The sequence below is a fragment of the Notolepis coatsorum genome (genome assembly GCF_963971535.1).
Source record: "Notolepis coatsorum genome assembly, chromosome: 17".
NCBI classification, from domain to species: Eukaryota; Metazoa; Chordata; class Actinopteri; order Aulopiformes; family Paralepididae; genus Notolepis; species Notolepis coatsorum.
Genome location: NC_140181.1, coordinates 44,400,986 through 44,422,754, shown reverse-complemented (window position 1 = coordinate 44,422,754; position 21,769 = coordinate 44,400,986). Strand labels below are relative to the sequence as shown.

Genomic DNA, 21,769 nt, shown 5'->3' with positions numbered 1-21,769 from the left:
GAGATTGGAAATCATGTCCACTGTTTTTGGACCTGTGTAAAACTACAGAGCTACTGGTACGACGTTGTAGAAGAACTGTCTGACATATTTCACACCCCCATCGAGCTGGATCCCCTCTGCCTTTTGCTGGGCCTCCCAGATATTCATGTTACCAATTCCAAGCAACAATTTGTTGACATTTGCTGCTAGAAAGAACATCCTATTGTTTTGGATCAAGGACGAAGTCCCGTCAATAAGGTCATGGCACACCAGTAACCTCCCACTGCTGCCTTGTTTTGTCTGACGGTACTGGCATTGTAAATACTGTACATGTCCTATTGACTACAGTGGTACTATACATGTTCTCTTGACTGCGGTAATACTGTACATGTTCTCTTGACTACAGTAGTGCTGTACATGTACCCTTGACTACAGTAATACTGTACATATCCACTTGACTACAGTAGTACTGTACATGCCCACTTGACTACAATGATACTGTACATGTCCTCTTGGCTACAGTAGTGCGGTACATGTTCTCTTGACTACAGTAATGCTGTACATATACCTTTGACTACAGTAATGCGGTACCTGCCCACTTGACTACAGTGATACTGTACATGCCCTCTTGACTACAATAATACTGTACATGCCCACTTGACTACATTGATACTGTACGTGTCCTCTTGGCTGCAGTAGTACTGTACATGCACTCTGGGCTACTAGGGAATACACGGTCATATGCACACGTTCACAACACACATATATGCATGTACACATAAAAGCCACACTTATTTTATTTTATTTATTTTATTTTCTATTGTCATTTCCTTATTTAATTTAATTTTTTTTTTAACTTTGACCATTCCGCTGGCTCTTTTTGCGTTTATCGCTTTTTTTCTGGTCAAGAATGACCGACAGAAACAGGTTGAATGGGGGTACAGATGGGGGGAAGACACTCTGAGAAAGTTACGGCTTTGTCCGGGAATCAAACTTGCTACCCCAGAGGTCTTTTTTTTTTTTGTGCCTGTCTTGTGATGTTATTACTGTTGTTAGTGTCATTATTTGTATTATTGTTAACGGTATTGTATTGTGATGTCTTGTTCTATGTTGAAAATTGAAAATAAAAACATTTATAAAAAAAAGAAAATTATCTTATTTGATAGATAAGGAAATACTTTGTAGTTTAAGTAGTTAATTTAACTACATCTCAAAATAGAAAACAATTTGTAATTAACAACTACAATAACTTACAATAACTTGCACATTTTAAATTACTTGAACTACTAGAAGCACGCTACTGCAAAATGTAATTAAACTACTAGTTTAATTAGCCTAGATGTAGTGAAGCTACTCCCTGACACTGGCCGTAGCCACTTCACAATGACAAACCCCAAAACACCCTTCAACTCAGCAGCCAAACAGTACACTATATACCAGTCCAGAATACACAGATGCATGCATTGCACGGTCCAGCCTCCACATGCTACCCAAGTTAACCCATTATCCAAGTGATCTGATGATGACACTGGAATCTACTGTATACTACCAGCACATTTCATCAGCCATTCATTAACCATCCTACTGCGAGGTTATTGAGAGTTCTGCAGAAGAGGGTACAATAAAAAGCTGGCACTAGGAATTAATAGCAGGAACTAGGAAGTCAGTTGAGGTTGAAGCCTTGAAGGAGATGTTTATTTGTTTATTTTTGCCCTACCTCACCATTCTGCTCCAAGCTGGTCACTGCCTCCTGCTTCAGCCTCTGAGATTAGTAATCCTGCCCAGCCACGGTTAGTCAAGGAAGGAGGGGAGGGAGAGAGAGAGAGAGAGAGAGAGAGAGAGAGAGAGAGAGAGAGAGAGAGAGAGGGCACTTGTAAGAGTGTTAGAAGTTAGAGTAAGCAAGAGACAGGGAGAGAGTGGGGGAGGGAGAGTGAGAGAGAGCAAGGAAGCGAGAGGAAGAGAGAGAGAAGGGAGGGAGGGAGGGGCATTTAATCTGGGATCTGGACCAGCGTGAGCAGGGCTGATACTAGGGCTGAACAGTGCTATCAGCTGTCCCTCCCTGCTCGGGATGAACGTGACGGACGCAGCGTCGCCAGTCGCCACAGCGACACACAGCTCCCGCCCACCTGCGCCTGCTCTCCCTGCCTTCCAGGTCTCGACCTGGCTCGTCCCTCCTCGCAGACAGAGGTCAATCGCTATCCAATGGCTGCATTCCCAGGCCTCGGCTATGAGCCTAATGCTAGTGGTGGGGGGGGGGGGCTTTGCGCAGAGCAGTGTGCCAGGTCTCTGGGAGAGCCTGAGGTCCTAGCTTGTCAGGAGGCTAAACACAACAGCTGTGTTGCCAGTGCCTGAAGATTAGACATAATGCTGCAGGGGTTAGTTCCACTGCATCATAGTTAGCCCTGGTCAAGCTAAAACCTACAATCCTGCCAATTCAGCAACATGTGCCATTAAGCCATTATGTGAGGCTGCTCTAAAGAAGGGGAAGGGGTCAGCTGTCAGTGAAACAATCAATAATAAAGGTATGACGGCAGTCAGTACACATTCATGTTCTTTATGGGTTTATGCTTTATGCTACTGGACTTCAGATGCTACTGTAGGTAAAAGTGTTTCCAAAGTGCAGCCAGCGCAGTCTCTAAGTCTGAGTCCAGCTAATCGTTTTTCTGTTGTTGTTTTGGCTCTGTACGTGGATTTGAAATGGAACAATGACTATGAGGTTAAAGTGCAGACTCTCAGCTTTAATGTGAGGGTGTTTACATCCATATCTGGTGAACCATTTAGGAATTGTAGCCCTTTTTATACATAGTGTACCATTTTAGGGGACCAAAAGTGAATATACAAATGAGCATAAACATACATAAATTAATCATATTTAATGTTTGGTTACAAATTTGTTGCAATGACTATCTGAAGTTTACGACCCTTAAGTGGTCATTTGTGAAATAATTGTGTCTTTCCTGCTGACTAAGCAGAGACTAATGCAATGTTGGTGAAACATTTGAGCTCATTCTTCTGTTTAAGAGCATCTGCTAAATGCCTTTTTTTTTATATAATTTTTACCTACCCAAGTAAAAAATAAAGTATACTAAATATACTTTATACTAAATATATTTAATATATATTAAAAGGAACACCACCCAAATTGAGAATTCAAACATGTTATTTTCAGGGCCTAGGAAAGTTCAATCAATATTTGCTACTCTCTCCCAGAAGCCAGAAACCAGAGAAGTAAGAATCAAGCGTGTGTTGTCATCAGGTATAAAAGTCTGGAGCTGCTCCATAGACAATGAATGAGAGACAGAATGTTTGTTTTATTTTCTATACCCAAAGGAGCTTTATTCTTTTTTTGTGATCAATTTTATTTAATTTTTTCAAACATGAAACAACACAGTTCACAACATAATAACAATAATAATAATACATAAAAAAGACACCAAAAACATCAAAGGAGCTTTATTCTATAATAATGGTCTCAGTTCTGAAACTGTAAAAATGTACCTATGAACTTAGAACATTCCCCTGGGTGATCTCAGTGTCACCTATATCTTTCCCAATGCATTGTCTATGGAGCAGCTTCAGACTTTATACTTGATGACATCACAAGTTTTAACAGATTAGGGAGAGTTGTTTGTTTACACTAATATGATGGACTGTTTTAGACCATAGGAATACCATGTATGAATCCTTAAATTTAGTGTAGTTCCCCTTAATGACTACCATACTAAACATGTGCTTTGAATTAGAACATGAAAGCACATACGATGATACGAAGTACCAAAAATGCATTGCAAGTATACTCTCATAAAGGTATAGGCTATATGGGTAGAAATATACTTAAATATACTTATTTTATACAGTAATTTTCTGACTTGAGTAAACACAATACACTAACATTTATTAGGGCTGCATGATAGTCCAATACTACCAAAGTATTATGATTTATGACACTAAACGATAACAATAACTGTGATAACAAATATTTTGAAGCGTCAAAATGTACAGTCTATTTGGACAGCAGCTTGTGTTGGCAACATTAATATATAGGAAAAGGTTCGAATTTTGGACCCCTAGCTCTATTTCCTACTTACCCAGGAGGCCCTTTCTCAGCCAAATCCATGCTGTTCTTCATACTAGCTTCGGCTAGTTAGCCACAAAACGAATGTAAAGTAATTGGGCCACACTCCAGTCTCTACAAGTCCTGAAACAATCACTGAAACTGTGAAACATACTCCATGGTGTAAACAAAGTAGGTTTTGGGACTTTTGGCGTTTACTTCAGGGCCTGTACAGACTGGAGTGTGGCCCCATCGACTTTGCATCGGATTCGTTTTGTGCCTAATGTGGCCCCTTCGACTTTGCATCACATTCATTTTGTGCCTAATAGCCGGAGCTGCCGGTATTATCCAGTAAGAACAGCATGGACTGTGATGAGAAAGGACTCCACCGATCAATAACATCATTGTAAGTATAGGAAATGGGGCTAATGGACAGTTTGTGCCATTGGTCTGCTTCTACATCTACTACCTAAACTTTGAATCTTTTTTGTTATATTCTTTGATGTATTCTTCCACTCTTTTAATGAATTTCCCCAAGAATATCTTATCTTATCTTAACCCTAGACATGGTCTATCATTCTGCTCTTAGATTCCTCAAGGTGGGTTGGTCTTCTCTATCAGAGAGGCGAAATAACCATTGGCATCTGTTCATCTTTAACACTTTGAGTGCCAGTGACGTGTATTGTCGTCTTATCATGCCCCCAGTTGAGTGCCGACGACGCGAATTGTCGTTTTTGAAGCGATCTGAATTCATATTTCATCAACCGAGTCTCCCGTTGGTGCAACAGACCCTCTGGGAGCTCAGATGAGCGAATACCGCCCCCTATCGTCTATCCCTGTGTAACTGCAGGCCATTCGATTATACTGCTGGATCCCTGTGGGGGGAGCCAACTGGCTCCATTATGCTGGTGAGCCGTCTGATGATGAGGGAAGTGAACGCGAGTTGGAAAGCAGCGTGGAATATATATTTACAGCAGCCAATAATCAATCAATAAACGCAATCGATATTTGGAATAGCGATCAGGAATTGGAATAATCTTTTTGGAGAACATCTGATCTAAGGTAAGGACTGCAAACAAGTCATTGATAAGCGACGGGCAGATTAGACACATAGCCATAATTTAAAACATAGATTATGCGTTTTTAACGCTATCATTGAAGTGGATGCTGGCACTCAACAGGGTTTTCAATGTTATATGGCCGGCACTGATCTAGTTAAGGCCATTGATGGAAATTGCCACTATATATCACAATGATGCTAGATTGGAATTATGGACCTTATCTGACTCAAATGATTGGTTTACACTTAAGGTCCCACGAGTTCAGTCTAGAACTTGGTATGTCTGCCTTTTGTTTTGATTCACCAGCTTCCTGGAATGATCTACAACTCACTCTCAAAATCAATACCCCGCTACCCTATGGACAATTTAAGAACATGATCACAAACCTCAGTATCATGTAACTGTTTTTAATTTGATCTCTTTATTTGTTTTAGTTTTTTCCACCTGTGTTTTTGTTCTATTTATGCAAATGTACTTTTTCGCTTTATATGTAATCTGAGCTGTTTGTATTTGTACTTTCAATGGCATTGCAAATTAGGGTAAAACCTCAATGTCCCTTTTTGAGAATAAATACATGTAATTTGATACTAGGTTTTGTATTATAAAGTACTTTTGTCCTTAAGTACTACCACCACTACTACCACTAGAACTACTATTATTATGCTGCTACTAGCTACTACTATTACAACTTGTAATGATAACAATAATAGCAGGTGAAAACCCAATAAACCAGAGGACTTTCTCCACATGTACTTGTGTCCAGACATGAAGCCACGATGCCAGCCTCTCTCGTTCCCTCCTCCCTCCTCCCTCCCTAAGCTGTGTGGTTAAGCTTTATCCAGACCTGTGGCTCCTGTTCAGCCTGCCATGGAGAACCTGCTGGTGAACAGGTTCCCACATAGCTCTCATCTCTACTCAGACCTGTTCACACAATCATCGCCTTCCTGTGTGTCGGCTGTACAGGTGGAATGTAACGTTAGTGAGAGCCAAAATAACACACATGCCCTTTCTGACAACCTTTTCATGAGCCCTTGAAGCCATGGACCTTGAAGTCCAGATTTTAATATAATATTATGATGTCTATTTGATCATTTCATTCTGTATCTTTGATACATATGACAGATTTGGCTGTGAAACTATTATTGTGTGATCTCGCTATCTGTGTAAATCTGGGACAAAATGTGTTTGCCCTTTCTCTGTGTGTAGCCACTGTGTTTAATGATTAACGTTTATGTCCACGCTTGGCTGTCACTCATTGAGGAATCGTTTTTGGAAATGGATTCACTTGTAGAAAATGAGCACCGGTGAAATGGAAAGTCTTGAACTGCTAATTTGCTTATGAATGTCAAGGGGCAGGATGTTGAAATGAAGGGCATCGTCTTGTTCACTAGGCAGTAGGCTCATGCTCGCGGACACCGTGAGTGTGATAGTAAGGTGTTGGTCACATGATAATCCTGATCATGATAAAAAGGCATCATTTTTTTTTTATCAAAGGCGTCTCAAATAGGTTGCCGTACACCAAAACAAACTAGGCCTGTCCTCGAAAACAACTATGAAAATAAGAACTAAGACATTCTTAGTTGAGTAATTGTCATGGGATTTCTTCCACTAATGGATTAGTTGATTTTCGACAAATCTTATTTTTTTTATTAAAAAAAAACTACAAATCCTATATTAAAGGCACACTCTGTTATGGTTTGTAACCGACCTCAAACGCAACGGCACAGAGAGGAAGTTCAGAGTTAGCCAAAGCAAGGGCGTATTTATTTACAGAGTCACAAGATGGAATGAAGTACAGCAATCGAACAAACGGGGAATCTGGCATGTGAAGATGTTGCGGCTCTGCAGATACTCCCAGTAGGTAGTGGTGAGGAATTGGCTAGTGACGTTGAAGCGGCTCTGCAGATACTCCCAGCTTTCACTCCCGGTGGAAACGGAGAGAGAGAGAAATCAGAGTTAGCCCAACGAACACGCAGAGGCAGAGAGGTGACTGATCCAGTATAAATCCAAGTGACTTGATCTTCGGTGTACCACACACAAGTTTAGCTGAGTCCAGAGAAAAAACAATACGGTATCTTCAGTGTTAATCTAACACAAAATTAGGTGAGTCCTGGTACAAACAAAAACGGGATCTCTTCGGTGTTCACCAAACACACAAAAAACTGATAATCCAAAAGACAGTTTCCAAAAACTCACCAGAGCGTAGGGCTGGGCGATATGACCAAAAACGTTATTGCGATAAAATTATAAAATTATTTTCATATAATTCGATATCGATAATTATCGTCGATATAATGTCCGTCAAGTTTAATTAACTTCTTATGCTGCTGCGAATGTCTCAAGTCGAGTTGATGTCGTCATCAGTCTGCGCACGTTAGCCGACAAGCGGAGTATCTCATGACAATAAATATGACACTAAAATACTCTCTTCCGCCACAATATATTAAAACGACGTCCACTGTATATCCCACACTACCATAAACGTGGCCTCAGAATTCAAAACACACACATACTCGGCACGTAAATATATAAAACAGTGCCGTGCAAGCTAGTTATCCTAGCCAGCCTGTTGGTTCTAAGCGATGTATTCCATGACAATGTGCTAAATATGACACTAAAATACTCTCTTCCGCCACAATATATTGAAACGGCGTCCACTGTATATCCCACACTACCATAAACGTGGCCTCAGAATTCAAAACACACACATACTCGGCACGTAAATATATAAAACGCCGCCGTGCAAGCTAATTAGCCTAGCAAGCCTTGTTGTTGAGTGAGTCCTACCTCCTTCCGGGTCTCGGCCATCTCCTTCACTGATTGGTTGTTAGCTGTTGTGCGTAAGTACGTCATCACGTAACGCTGGTTGTTGTTAGTGAGTGTGCTGAGCCGAGGCTGAACGGAGCCAAGCTTGGAAAATCGATATATCGAAACTTTGCGACCACGTTTCATGTTTATTTCGAGGAAATAATTTATCGCGATAGTTATCGTTATCGTTTTATCGCCCAGCCCTACCAGAGCGCAACGCGAGAAGCGGGCAGATAACGAGGCGTAGCTCCGAACGGGGAACCAGGTTCTCCACAGCAGTTCTCCACAAAAGATCCTGGAGAGCAAAAAGACAGGAACAGCGACGGGGAAGGCAGGTATATGCAGGTGTAATTCAGAACGACCCAACATCGATAGTAAGGGGGTCTGAGCATATAAAGCCTTCAGGGGCGCTAATTACAAGCTGTGACAGCTGCGGGATGAGATTGATACTTGCTCCAAAAGCGTGTGGCGGGGAAAGCATCAATCAAACACGGCACCTTAAAGGAACGGAGCGCGTGGCGGGGAATGCATTAATCACATAGTACCTTAAAGGAACGGAGCGTGTGGCAGGGAGCAGACCAAAACCTCACACACTCATATCCCTTTTAGACCGCCCGGGCTCCGGTTCAAGCTCCAGCTCCGTTCTGAACCCTCTGAACCTTGGTGCTCTCTGGCGAACCACCCCACGTTTACACCCATTTAAGCAGAACCAACATTCCACCGTCTCCGTCATCAACAGGGGCGTTACTCAGGTAAAAATAATGCGTGGAGAGCGAGCCTCAACGCACGAGCGCACACACAAAAGAATACACGCACACACATGCTGTATACGTTTGAAATGAATCGTTCCAGCAAAGTAGGCTTCTATTATTCGAATTACTTGTTTTAATGGGTATCATATAGTAGTAAGTCCTACTGTAGAACATGACATATTAGCATGACATCTGATTTATTAATGCCAATAATGGTGTAAAGTGTAAATGATTGATTAGTCAGTAGCAATTCATGACGCCCCGTTTAGCTCAGCTGGTTAGTGAGCTGCCTGTGGAGTGTATGGTACCAGGTTCAAATCTTGGTTACTTTTTTTTTCTTTTTTGTAACGTTAATAAATGTATCCACTCTGGTGTCCCAAAAAGGACAATAACACTACCTTATGCATACTGCACCTTATGGGAATACTGTGATACTGTGAATACTGTATATTTCAGTTAGTTAGATAGTAAATTATATTGATTTATTTGTTTACACTGCTTGTGTAGTTTTTACTACCTGTACCCCCCCCCCCCCCCCCATGCTGCTATGATGCCTGAATTTCCCCAAGGGGATCAATAAAGGAATATCTTATCTTATCAACCAGAGTGGATACATTTATTAACGTAAAAAAAAATTTGAACCTGGCACCATACGCTCCACAGGCAGCGTACTAACCAGCTGAGCTAAACGGGCCATCATGAATTATTACTGACTAATCCATTATTTACACTTTTCAAGTGCCAATTGCGGTTGTCGCCCATTATTGGCATTAATAAATCAGATGTCAAGCTAATATGTCATGTTCTACAGTAGGACTTACTACTATATGATACCCATTAAAACAAGTCATTTGAATAATAGAAGCCTACTTTGCTGGAATGATTCATTTCAAACGTATACAGCGTGTGTATGCGTGTATTCTTGTGTGTGTGCGCTCGCGCACCTGACTCGCTACTACTCGTCTTCACAGCCTAGAATATGACACGCTCACTGATGATGTCACGGTTCGTGAGGAAAAACCAACTATTTTCCGGTGCCAGCTGAGCACCGATTTGTCACGTTCTGAACCAATTAATCCCGGTCTGAACAGACCGACCGGTGCACGATTACGTTCGGGAACTGGCTCCAGCACGGAGCCTGGCCGGTGTAAAAGGCATATAAGTAGTTTCAGCCACTACATGTCACTAGAGCACCAGTAAAACAATGTGGTGTTTACATATAGCAATGTTGTACCACAGAACATAGTTCAGATCAAACTGTCGAACTAGGCATTGCAGATCAAATATAACTCAAGCTCCAGCAAAATATCATATCATAACTTACCACTAAAAATATTTTAGGTACAACTTTAGGCAGAAAAAGAGAAAGCCGACTAACAAGCAGTCATTTCTTTTTCAAAACAGGAGCAGGGAATCAGGGACTGCAGACTAGCAACACGTCTCTATCCACTCACAGGCATTCCACGTGGGGAAATGGGAAGTAGGAAGGGAATACATGCACACAATGTGCACATAATATGCTGCCCAAAGGTTGACGAGTGCATGTTATACAGAGCAAAACAAAATGAGAAGATACAGGCAGAGGGAAGGGTCTCTGCAGATAACGACACCACCACACACTGAGAGGGATTATATTTGTACGAGTCTATAATTTCTTTTGCATAATTCTACTCAGTATGCCTATAACACTTTGAGTGCCACGGACGCTTTTTGTCGTTAGTTCATGCCGCCAGTTGAATGCCAGCAACGCTATATAGCGTTTGTTTGTCGTATTTCTTTATTAGCGATTTTAATTCATATTTCATCAATCGAGCCTCACGCTAGTGCTGCAGACTCTCTCTAAGCTCCATTGGGAAAATACCGCCCCCTATCGTCTCTCCCTGTGGTACTGCACCCCATTGGATTAGACTGATGGGGGGGGGGTCCAGCTTCCTCATTTAACTTTTCCGGCGAGGCATCTGAAGAGACTGAAGTGATTGCCGAGCCGCAAAACAACGTGGAATACATATTTACAGTACCCAGCGCTGAATCAATAAACACAATCGATATTTGGAATGGCGATCAGGAATTGGAATAATCTTTTTTTTTTTTTATCCACTTTTTCTCCCATTTTCTATATTTTCTCCCATCCCAATTTCGTATCATCCAATTCAACCCTCCCCTGTCACGAACGCTGTTTCTTGCCTCCCACAAGCCGGCTGCAATGTGGACTAAGTCATACATAGCACAAGTCCCCTCCGGTACTTGAGGTAACAGCAGTCGCATCTTTTCACCTGCGCAGCTCGATCTCTCAGTGGCGAGGAGTAACGCGTGGGAGGCTCACGCTGCCCCCGACACTTCCTGATTCTACTGCGCAGGCGCACCAACCGACCTGTAGGAGTCGCTGTCCACAACGCCCGATCCCCACCCATCAGTTTCCCACCCCCTAATACGGCCAATGTGTATTAGTATGAACGACCAGCTAAACTGAAAGCAATGTGGAGCGCTGGGCTCGAACAGGCGAGCCCAGTGCCTCCGCATTCGTGGCGAGCGCCTTGCCCACTACGCCACGTAGCCGCCCGAATTGGAATAATCTTTTTGGAGAACATCTGATCTGAGGTAAGCAATTTATTTGACCAGTCTTGGGGTAATCGGATCTGCTTTCACCTATATATCAGCGTTTGCCCCATGTGTGTATGTGTGTGTGTGCGCGCTGATCAGGAAATGAGAGAATATATTTTTCAGCCCGCTTCTCTAGCGTGCATAAGTACACATATACTATCGATAATCTAGCGTTTATTTGAAAACGATTCATAAATAGGCAGAAAAATTACAAAAATGTTTGTGTATTCCAGAATATTCCAGTAAATGCCGTTTATCACGGATTCTATATATTTTCTTTTTTTTATTCACTTTTTCTCCCATTTTTTCTATTTTTCTCCCATCCCAAACCCTCCCCTGTCTTTTGAACGCTGTTTCATGCCTCCCACAAGCCGGCTGCAATGTGGACTAAGTCATAGCACGAGTCCCCTCCGATACTCGAGGTAACAGCAGTCGCATCTTTCCACCTGCGCGGCTCGATCTTTCAGCGTCAGGGGTCTGGGCTTTGGAGGGGCCCCGCCCCCGTCGCTTCCTGATTCTACTGCGCAGGCGCACCAACCGACCTGTAGGAGTCGCTGTCCACAACGCCCGATCCCCACCCATCAGTTTCCCTCCCCCTAATACTGCCAATGTGTATTAGTGCGGACGACCAGCTAAACTGAAAGCAATGTGGAGCGCTGGGCTCGAACAGGGAGGCGAACCTGTTCGAGCCCAGTCTCCAGTATTCGTGGTGAGCGCCTTGCGCACTGCACCACGTAACCGCCCGATTCTATATATTTTCTAGGGCTGACCTTCGAAGCTTTTTTTGGCAATCGAAGCTTCGGGGCCGAGCTTCGATTTTAATTCGAAGCTTCGAGAAAAAAATATATATATATTAATTATAATATATATACCGTAATTCCTCTAATAGTAACCCCGGCTTGTATTTGTTTCAACTGTACCGGGTACCAGGCTTGTATTAGGAGGAGGCCTGTATAAGAGGGAGGCCTATATTTCAAATTTTTAAACGGATCATAATGAATAAATCAACATTTTGTGTCAGTTTGAACCCAGTCAAATGTACTGGGTTCATTTATTGAAACCAAGTACTGTATGAAATAGTAAACAGTGCAATTACAGGTGATCACTGGTCATTTCAACGTTTTCAAAGTGAAATCAAGTAACTAGCTCAGTATGCAGCTCAGTATATTAGTAACCCGGCTTGTATTAGGAGGCCGGCTTATAATTGCTTAGCTCAAGAGCGCACCCGGCCATTAATAGAGACCCGGCTTGTATTTGAGACCCGGTTACTATTAGAGGAATTACGGTATATTTTTTTTATCTTATGTTGTGGGACTTGTACAGCACTTTGGTAAACTTTGTTGTTTTTAAATGTGTTCTATAAATAAAGTGGATTGGATTAATTAATTAAGTAGCCCCTTTCGTGACTGTGACGCAGCCAACAAGGTTTCACTCGGCTGCGCTGCCTGGGTGCAGTGGAGCTGCTCTCACAGCCAACAACATGACATTACATAATTATGTTGCAACCGTCGTCTATCAAGCAAACAATTATATAAATATTTATATGTAGTTGATAGAGACAAAGGCAGAATTCGACTTAATTAAGCACGTTTTATTAAGACGTATTTTTATATGGGTCGGGACACTTTAAAAAAGCAGCACAATGAACACAAATCTGTCCGACATAGTCTTAGGCCCCGTTTAGACGGAAACGCTAGCAGGTGAATCCGCAAAAATATTTTTACGGATGTGCCTTTCGTTTATACGGAAACGGCGTTTTTACGGGGTGAAACCGCAAAAAAGTGAGACTACCTTCCAGGGTGGAATTCCTAGAAACGCAAAAGCTTTGCGCTTTCGTCTAAACTGTCAAACCGTATAAATCTGTTAAAACGATGACGAAAGGTTTGTCACGGCTCTGGTCGCGCGTACTGCTTACGTCACAGGTAGCAGGTATGCGCCAGTAGCCGAGACGTAAACAAAGCAAGTATGTCTGACTTATATCAACGGAGATCACCTGAAGGCTACATTGGCAGTACTTTTAACCCTTTCACTGCCACACGACAGAAGGTTACCCCTTTACTATCACACAACCGGCTGTCGTGTGGCAGTGAAAGGGTTAAATACACAAGAATCTGTCCCGCGGCTTGAGTGGACCCACTGTCTGTGAGTGACTCTGCTTTGGTGCAATCACATTCCCCATCCACAGTCTGCGAATCAGAGGCAGAGTAGGGCGGGTCTTCACAGCACGTCATGTGACATATGCGCCAATCGTGTGACAGCGGGTCTCCGTCGTTACAGCGTCGTCTGCACGGAGAATTCCACTCCGAAATGCTCGTCTAAACGTAAAATTAAAAGTGAAACCGCAAGATGACTTTTGCGGTTTCTGTTCACAAAACGCTTGTCTAAACGGGGCCTTAAATAACAAACGGCATTGCTTCGCTTCTTCGTCGACATGTCTGCTGCACATGTCCTTGTTGTTTTCAACACAGATAATCTCCACGTGCTTGTTGTAGAGAGGTGGAGTCGAGGCGCCGCTTACTTTCGTTTCATTGGAATGGAGGCGGGAAGGCGCCGCTTACTTTCGTTTAATTGGAATGGAGGCGGGAAGGCGCCGCTTACTTTCGTTTCATTGGAATGGAGGCGCAAGATTAAAAAAATAATAATAATAATAATTTTGATATTTTTTTATGTTCGAAGCTCGTGCCATCGAACGAAGCTTCGAAGCTTCGAAGTATTTAAGATAGCCCTAATATTTTCCTGAAACTTTCAAGAAAACGAGGGCTTTTCAAAATGCTATAAAACGGAAATGAACCGATAAAAAATCCGTTTCGACAATGTTGACTGCAAACAAGTCATTGATAAGCGACGGGCAGATTAGACACATAATTTAAGACATGGATTATGCGTTTCGAGCGCTATCATTGAAGTGGGTGGTGGCATTCAATGATAAATAGTGCACCCAACGCTGGCAATCAAAGTGTTAATATCCTTGTACAGATGAATCCCATGATTCAGAGGGACCTCTGTAAAACTTTTTTATTTATTAAAAACTAAAACATATTTGTGAATTTATTATTATTTACCAGTAGGCCTACCGACTAATAAATCACTTAAAACATATATACACATGTACAATAAAACAACTAATCGACAACAAAGATCCTAGTCGACTTTTATGACCAATTAGTCAACCCTGCCTCTACAGAACATGACTGCAGGAGTGACTCAGGGCTTTCCAAGAATAGGATTCCCTTTGACAAGCTACTACCAGGCGCCCCACTTCCCTGTATTTGGCCTGGGGCAGAGAGAGGGAGAGGGGGGGGGGGGGGGCTTTCACGTATCCTGGTTTTATCTGAGAAATATTAATAAGGACATAAACGCAAAGGATAGAATATATAGAGAAAGATAGATAGATATATATAGATAGATACACACAGAGAGAGAGAGAGAGAGAGAGAGAGAGAGAGAGAGAGAGAGAGAGAGAGAGAGAGAGAGAGAGAGAGAGAGAGAGAGGAAGAAGCTGCTACGTGCAGGTTATTGTACAGGCAGTAACAGTCTTATAGGGGAAACAGAGGCCCCACGTGCAGCCAGCCTCTGCTCCTGTTCTATCCTCTTACATAATGTCTCAAGTTCAATACAGCCAGGCCCAAGGCTATTTAAAGCGCCGCCGACTAGCCCGCTGACAAAAAGGTGATATATTTAGTACCCCCAGCACAGCATGAAAGCCCCTGTTAGGACTATATTGGTCACAGACAAGCCTCAGGGTGTGGATTTTGGTAATGTTGCGCGTATTTTTAGCCCAGCCGATGATCCAGGGGTATTTACATGTGGTGCAACCCCCCCCCGGCCCCCACACACACACACACTGATGTCACACACTGCTTTGTAGCACTAGCTAACTGCTAACTAGTTTAATTAGCATGGTTAACTTGTTGGGTTCTGCAAAGAAATTGCTTACATGACATATGAGAGATATAATGGAAAAGTACATTTTGTCCCAAGAGATCGATTTACTAGCTCTGCCAGATTGTGCTATTTAATTTTGAAGTGGATTTAAAGCTTTTAGGTTATTGCAATGCATGAATAAGTTGTACTACTGTAGCACATGCCACAGCCAGAGTGTCTAGAAAGAGCTGAGGTCCTCTGGTTAGTTACACAGAACAAGTGTAGCTTTAACTTGGCAGATACTTTGCTGGGTAGGCACTACTAGGCACCTGACTCAGCAACCAACCTGTCTTCTGTATTCATTTGATGTTCAACAGCGGAGGCACGCATAGGGGGGCTAGCCTGAGGGCTTCAAACACATACCCTGAGGGCTTCAAACACATACCCTGAGGGCTTCAAACACATACCCTGAGGGCTTCAAACACATACCCTGAGGGCTTCAAACACATACCCTGAGGGCTTCAAACACATACCCTGAGGGCTTCAAACACATACCCTGAGGGCTTCAAACACATACCCTGAGGGCTCCAAACACATACCCTGAGGGCTCCAAACACATACCCTGAGGGCTCCAAACACATACCCTGAGGGCTTCAAACACATACCCTGAGGGCTTCAAACACATACCCTGAGGGCTCCAAACACATACCCTGAGGGCTCCAAACACATACCCTGAGGGCTTCAAACACATACCCTGAGGGCTCCAAACACATACCCTGAGGGCTTCAAACACATACCCTGAGGGCTTCAAACACATACCCTGAGGGCTCCACAGCCCCTTGGCCCTCATTGGCAAAAATGTTTCCCCAGTCTTTCCCACAGTATGAAATAATTAAGTATGTTATAGCTATTATCATGCCCATTATTATAATTTGAGTCTCACAGTAGGCTACACAAAAATATAGTAAAGTAAAGAATATATATATATCAATTTAAAAAAAAATTATATCTAAAAGCCCTTGAGTGCCTTGATAAATCTTGAAAGAGCATTGGACAAAACATCTCAAATCTCTAATAACAACTGATACCACCAGTAGCAGCATGATACCACCAGTAGCAGCAGTCTAACGTCAAGCCGCTCAATGTCAAATCCGACACGTTCTACTGAGACTTTCCCGTCCACAAGTCTGTGTGTGGGTGCCGTCCCCCTCAGTAGCATATCCCCGCTCAACAGGCCTGTTCTTCTCAGTTAATACTCCAGCAACAACAGAGAGGACTTCTACATGACCGCTCTCATAAAAAATGGGAGCTCCAGTCAGGACAATAACGAAAGATTTGCAATCATTTAAAATGAGGCCCTCATTTTGATAGTGGTTAGCACAGCAGTGGTTAGCACTGGTTAGCACAGCACTTGTTAGCACTGGTTAGCACAGCAGTGGTTACCACTGTTGCCTCACAGCAAGCAACAAGAAGGTCCTGGATTCAAACCCCAGCAGTGGGCCTTTCTGTGTAGTGTTTGCATGTTCTCTCCGTGTTTGCATGGGTTTCCTCCGGGTACTCCGGTTTCCTCCACACCATAAAAAGACATGTATGCTAGTAGGTATACTCCACAACTGGAGTTGATCCCCGGGTGCCGCACTGTGTGGCTGCCTCACTGCTCCTAAATAGTTATTATTGATCAGATGCAGAGGACAAATTTCCCCAAAGGGATTAATAAATGTCATCTATTTACAATGCAAATGGTAAAAGCCAGATACAATGGAGAAAGAATATCACACAAGAGATATTATCTGAGGTTAATTACTTCTCTCTGTGTGTTATAGCACATGTCCTATTGTACTGTCAATATATCACCAAAGAGAACTTAAATGGTAGATATTAGTCAGTGGCTCTTCCTCTTTTCCAGCTCACTCATTTAACTAGTCAAATTCAGTGAGAAAATAACATTGTTCCATGAATCATATTCAAATGACTGAGATGTACAGCGTACAGGAGTCTATAAATGCCATATTCAAAGTAATTTACGGAACGGGCAACATCAGCACTTTGAATCTATGATTACACAAGATCAAAGCCAATAGATAACTGCTGTAGACAGACTGGGTCATTCTTAGTGTGGTAAAAACATATCTGTGCTACTGCGCTTGGAGGTAGTGGAGTGAATAGAACCCCCACACACACTATCTCTCACTCACACACACACACACACACACACACACACACACACACACACACACACACACACACACACACACACACACAGATCTCAGATCACAACACATCCCACCTTAACACTCTTTTCTAACGCCTACCTTCATTCCTTCTAGTCTGAAGACATTTACTAAAAAGCTAAATGCAGTAGGGGAGAACGGGGGACGTTGTCACGCGGGTAGGTTGTCACATTCATTATATTTCACCACCAGAGGGTCCTGTCTCCCATATTTTGGTATTTAAATGTCCAGAATTGGGGTCAGAGTTCACCTACATTGTCATCTTTGGAGTGAAACAGCTGAACTTGAGGTGAGAGGAATTTTTGTGTTTTGCATGTCCATTTGTAAATATTCCGCTCCTCAGTATTTTTCTTCTAGGCTTTTACACAATTGGTTTATAATGAAACAATTATTACCCTTAAAAAGTGTGAAGGGATAGCTATAGTTTAGATTGTTGTTAGCTAGCTAACTAGTTGTTAGATGGCTGTTAGCCTTGATGCTATCAAGCCATTCCAGTTGGGGTTGGTTGTCACATTTTCTTTGGGGTTGGTTGTCACATGTTGTGTAGGCTATTATTGTTAGGCCAATTTATTGTGTTCTTATTTTGTTATATAGGATGGCCTAAAGATGTGTTTCCTGTTTATGTTCATGTTAAGATGCATTAAGTTATGTATTTGTCAACTTGTCAATGCAATTAAACGTTCAAATTTAGTTCTGCCTTCTTGTCTTCTTTTTAAGATTTTCCAATTAAAACACATGGTGACAACCAACCCCATAGTGTGTGACAACCATCCCCATGATGGGGTTGGTTGTCACAATGTGTCAGAGTGTCTTTGATAGGTGATTAACTCTTTGTTACAATACGTTGGAAAATGAGAGGGATACACGTTTCAAGCCAACATCTTAAGCTTCAATTTAACGTAGGAATGACTATTGAAAGATGTTTTGATTATGAGCAATTCACACTAGAGTAAAAAGTGTGACAACTATCCCCGTTCTCCTCTACATGTATCTGGAGGGGGGGTGGGAAACAAAACATGACGGTTGGTCCAGAGCTATCTTATTCCTCCACATGGACCTGTTGTTTTCCTGTTAGCTTATCGAGCCAAAACTGACTCACTGTTCTCAGATCAGCTTCAGAGACAGATGGGGGGGGGGCTGTTCCATAAACAGAAAGGGATCAGGGGTGTTTTCCAATAGTGGAAACAATTGTAACGCTATGACAAAGAGGCGTCGTGTGGACACGAGTGGTAGAGTGATAGTTACTTTTCAAAGACAGTGTTATTACCACTAGTGCTGGTGATTGTGGTCAAAATATATGATGTTACAATAGTTTTCCTTTTAATTTTTTGGTATTAGGATATTTCCAGTGCAAAGCACGCAGTGAGATGACCCTGTGTCTGACCTGGATTTTACACAAGGCGTTGTCCTACCGATGTGTTGTTCCATTAGTTGCCCACTAGCTTTCATCGCTGGGACAATATACCGGTAAGAGATGCGGTAAACATTAACATTCTCGGATGCCATGTAGAATGTTGACTTTTTTGGAGACAATGAGTGAGTCAAAGTCTTTCCAGAGCCGACCTGATAAACATTAAACAGCAGATGAAGGCTCTCAGACCAAGATGGCACCCAGGGCCATTGTTTTGTTTTGGAAGTGACGGCTCCCTGGCGGTATTCTGGCTCACAGGAAGTAGCGAATGAGCCACAGACGAACTGTCAGACGCGTCTGGGTCGGTGGCGAGAGATGGAAACCAACGATCGTGAAACAATATTTAACTTTCTCCCACTGTTTTTTCATCCATTGTGTCTCTGATCTCAGGTCAGTGGCCTGTCTGCTCCTCGAGGTGATTTCAACTCTGTAGCTTCCAACTGATAGCTGTTGACTGACGAAAAATACAGAAACATTGGGGGAAAGAAAAGGCAAAGAATCCTTGGTTTCAGAAGTATTTCTGGGAACGAAACAGTCACTTCAACATACTAGCCATGGGTATGAACCAATCAGAAATGACAACAGTGAGAGGATGTCAGGATCTCAGGATGTCGGGTTTAGCGTTTCATATCTCCTTTTGATGCTCTGGGGCCATATCCAGTCTGCTTCAACACTTCCAATTCAGCACTTTTGTTCTGTGAGAGGAGAAGTAGAATGCCCCTTGTGTTTTGTTAGAATGGATTTCACTAAACCCGGTAAGAGTGGTCCTTTGACCCCCACCATCGCCGGGCCTGACTGTATTTATGGCAAAGAGTTTGACACAGCGCCTGCCACTTCACCTGCGAGAGGCCTGTGGAAACAGCAGCAGTCACCAGTCACATTCCACAGGGTAGGATGCTTCTCTTATCTCACGAACCCCCTGTATGCTATTTGTGTAAACTACAAACTGTGGGATCGCTGACATAGCGTCTTCTTTTTTTGAGCCTGTACACTTGCCGTGACAAAATCTGAAGTCACAATCTGTAGTAGCCTGGAGTCATTCGGGAGGTCACCTTGTGTATAAGTTAATTCCATATTAAAACTAAATAGTACATAATATTCGTATTATTGAGTACCTCAGACGAAGAACCAAATAAGTCTGTTTTACGGTTTCAGAGGAACAATGTTTTCAAACTTTATTATCTAAAGATGGTAAGTTAGAGTGTTGTGTTCATTCATAGTTAAAGACAGTATGAGTACTTTATTATCTAAAGATGGTAAGTTAGAGTATTGTGTTCGTTCATAGTTAAAGACAGTAGAGGTTGAGTACGTTATTATCTAAAGATGGTAAGTTAGAGTGTTGTGTTTCTTCGTAGAGTAGTTTCTTGTGATTCATTGTCATTCACGTTCCAAGTGATTTAGATTAACTGCAAATACATGAGCTGTCCGAAAGGTTTAAAAAAAAAATATATATATATATATATATATATTTTATATGATTCTTGGGTGCAAGATTTCAATTAACCCATCTCCCGCCAATGACTGATTACCACGTCATTCTCCGCCATGCGTTGTCTGCCAATGACTGATTACGACGTCATTGAGATCAATATTTCACCCACGGAGTCTTGACTGGTGCTGTAGATCTCCGCTCAACTCTCCAACGCTTCAATACCGCCACCTGGTGGCCGATCGGCGAGTTGCCAAAACCGGAAGTGGCCGGAAGTGCTTGGTGTCGTCCCCTATTCCGTCCGGCCACTCGCTATCGCTCGCGGGACTCCATCTTGACACACTGGATATCGATCCGTTGCCATAATTATTTGGACGTATATAGTATTATACAACCTGGAAATGGATCACATAGATCAACATCCCATAATAGCGATCTTTTTGCTCCACGCTCATCACCCAACGGTAAGAGGAGAGACTGGGGTGAGTTTCAGCGTTTTTGATTATTATTAACCATACAAACTGCTCTGATCTATATATCACCCATACTACATGAATCATTTAACGTCGGTCATTGCATTATAAACGACCCCCCCCCCCCCCCCCCCCCCCCCCCCCTCCGGTCACCAGCAGATGACCAGTCATGACGTTTAGGATCATGTACATGTGACATTTTTAATATAACGTTGATCGGTATCAAACTGCATTTGATCATCTAATATATGCATTTATGGCTATAACTCACGTTCTATGAAATACAGCAGAAAACGATAACTCTGGACGGTATTTTAGTATGAATGTGTGAATGAAAAAGTAAAACGTTCCTACATCCTGAACGATAGATAATTGATGTTGAATGGGCCATAGTAATGTCAATTTAGCAATACAATTTAAAAAGTTATAGCCCTGCAAAGAAGGTGAACATCTCCATAGACAAATAGAGCTGGCAGAGGACGGTTTAGGATGAATCAAAGTGGTGGCGGAGAATTAATACACATTTTAAAAGAGTTTTCATGGTTCAAAAGAGATGTGAACTATCCAGTAAAGCGTGTTCTGTTATATGAAATGACCTCTGTGAAGTTCAATAGGACTGGTGTGGTGTTGTTTAGACTGAGCTGTTGATGATTTGTCCTCATTCAACTAGTGGATACAGTACAATGTAATTCCCATGTGTCTGCTTACAGCTTAAAGACACCTATCAGATAAATGGAACGTCTGATGACAGCAGCATGCACCACCATTTCTGTAACATACCATGCTATAGGCCTAGAGTGAAGAGTTATTTGAGTCATGAGGACTATTGTAATAATGATCAATCAAATAAGGGCTACTAATAATCCATTTAAAACAAATGCTAGATACCAAGTAATGCAAAGTCTGCTCTGAATCTGTAATATACTGGTTAACCAGGCGCCAGTCTGTGTCTATATTAATATGTAAGTACTAGGCCTAAGTAGTTTACATGAAATAACGTGAAATAACAGTCCACTTATATTCCCCATAAACAGACTAGTCTTTCTCACCAGAACAAAGCTGTCTGGAAAAAGTACCTTGGTTTCGCAGAGCAAGCTCTTTTTTTG

The 21,769-nt window shown here is 42.3% G+C and overlaps 1 protein-coding gene across 2 annotated transcripts in view; it reads right to left on the bottom strand.

Annotated features, from left to right (window-relative positions):
- Window positions 1–21,769, bottom strand: part of ptpn11b (protein tyrosine phosphatase non-receptor type 11b) — a 206,636-nt gene that overhangs the window by 184,048 nt on the left and 819 nt on the right. The window lies entirely within an intron of this gene.